Genomic DNA, 2,654 nt, shown 5'->3' with positions numbered 1-2,654 from the left:
GCCAGCGAGGAAGAACGACCACCACACCAGGAGTCTTCTCAGATCACGCTTTATTGGAGAGCCTTTGAATTGATGGGAGAGCTTGAGCGCGAGAGCGCGTGTACCCAAAACATGGCTGCTTATATAGGGAATAGGAACCGTTTTTCCCATTGGTCGTCTGCCTTTCGCCGTCACCAGGTGCCACGGGATTGGCTGGGGACTCTACATGGCTCGCGCATGCGCAAAGCCCAGGACCCACCGTCCTGCTAAGCACTGCCTAATAGGGAGTTACCTCAAAACTGCAAGGAAGTGGGCGGCGCCTTCGCGCCGGCTCCCCACAGAATACTTCTCAAATCCTTATGCTAATAAGTTTGACAACCTGGAAGAAATGGACTTTTTCCTAGCAAATCTCGACATGCTGAAACTAAACCAGGATGAGTTAAACCATCTTAACAGGCTCATATCAATCATTGAAATGGAAACAGCAATAAGAGACCTCCCATCCAATAAAACCCTGGACCAGGTGGATTTATAGCTGACTTCTACAAGGCCTTCCAAGCAGAGCTCACACCAATACTCCTCCAACTCTTTAATGAAATTGAAAGAGAAAGTTCACTACCAAATTCATTCTATGAAGCCATCATAACCTTCATCCCAAACCAGGCAGGGACTCATCAAAGAAAGAGAACTGTAGACCCATTTCTTTGATGAACATTGATGCAAAACTTCTCAACAAATTTTTGGCCAATGGACTTCAACAATTCATTCAAAAAGTCATACAGCACAATCAAACATTTCATTTCAGGGATGCAAAGCTGCTTCAATACATGCAAATCAATTCATGTAATTCATCATATCAAAAAGATAAGAACCCCATGGTTATCAAAATAGATGCAGATAAAACATTTGACAAGATCCAACACCCCTTTATGATGCAGGTTCTGGAAAAATTAGGAATCCAGAGAACATTCCTCAATACAATAAGGACTGTATATGACAAACCTACAGCCAGCATTATAATTAATGGTGAAAAACTAAAGCCATTTTCTCTTAAATCAGCAACGAGACAAGGAGGTCCACTCTCTCCACTTCACTGTAGTTTAGTATTAGAATGCCTAGCTACAGCAATAAAGAAGATGCAAACATAAAAGGGATCCAAATTGGGAAAGATAAAGTAAAACTCTCCCTCTTTGCAGATGACATGATCTTGTATTTACAGAAATCCCACAGACTCCATTCCCAAATTACTCAAGCTGATGCAAAACTTTGGCAAAGTAGCAGGGTACAAAATTGACTCTCAAAAATCAATGGCTTTTCTGTATGCTAACCATGAAAAAAGCGTGGCTGAAATCAGGAAAGCAATTCCATTCGTAGTAGCCCCACAAATAATAAAATACCTAGAAATTCACTTTTAAGCAAAGTAGTGAAGGACCTCTATGAGGAAAACTTTAAAATCCTGAAAAATGAAATCAAAATAGAATTTAGAAAGTGGAAAAACCTCCCATGCTCTTGGGATTAGAAGGATCAACATCATGAAAATGGCAATACTTCCCAAGGCTATCTACAAATTCAATGTAATACTATCAATATGCCCCCCCGTTATTCAAGGAAACAGAAGAGGCAATCCAAAAATTCATATGGAACAATAAAAGACCCTGAAAGCAAAAACGATCCTCAACAGAAAGAACAGTGCTGGAGGAATATCAATACCAATTTCAAACTCTTTTAGAAAGCCACAGTAATCAAAACATCTTGGTACTGGCACAAGAGCCAACCTCAGGACCAAGGGAATAGAATTGAAAACCCAGAAACGAACCCAAAGATGTATAACCATCTAATCTTCAATAAGAGAGCTGAAACAATAGAATGGAAGAAAGATAGCCTCTTCAGTAAATGGTGCTGGCAAAATTGATTAATTACTTGCAGAAAACTAAAGCTAGATCCTTATATATCACCCTGCACCAGTATCAACTCCAAATGGTTCAAAGACCTCGGAATCAAAGTAGACACTCTGAAAACATTACAGGATGGAAAGGGAGAAACCCTAGGTTTCCTAGGCAAGGTGGAAAATTTCCTAATAGATACCCAGAACACAACAAATCAAATGTTGGACAAATGGGATTGCATGAAATTGCATAGCTTCTGAATGGCAAAGGAAACACAAATCAAAACAACATTGAGATACCACCTCATCCCAGTTAGAATGACTATAATGATGAACTCTAATAACAACAGATGCTGGAGGGGAGTTAGACAAAAGGGAACCCTTACTGCATTGTTGGTGGGAGTGTAAACTTGTTCAATCACTAGTATGATTAGTATGACTAGTATGAAGGTTCCTCAAAAGACTCCACATAGACTCCACATTGATCCAGCAATCCCACCTCTTGGCATTTACCCAAATGATCACAAACAAGACCTTACTAATTCTTACCAGCACAACTATGTGTATTGTGTATTGCAGTATTATTTACCACAGCTAAGATATGGAACCAATCCAGATTTTCCTCAGTAGATGAATGGATCAAGAAAATGTGATACATACACACACACACACACACACACACACACACACACACACACACACACACATACAATGGAATTCTATGCCTCCACCAGAAAGAATGACATTGTCCCATTTGTTAGGAAATGGAAAGACTTGAAAAAAATTATAT

The sequence above is a fragment of the Dipodomys ordii genome, unplaced genomic scaffold (assembly GCF_000151885.1).
Source record: "Dipodomys ordii isolate 6190 unplaced genomic scaffold, Dord_2.0 Scaffold233, whole genome shotgun sequence".
Classification (NCBI taxonomy): domain Eukaryota; kingdom Metazoa; phylum Chordata; class Mammalia; order Rodentia; family Heteromyidae; genus Dipodomys; species Dipodomys ordii.
The sequence above is the reverse complement of the archived record's forward strand: the minus strand, read 5'-3'. Positions refer to the sequence as shown.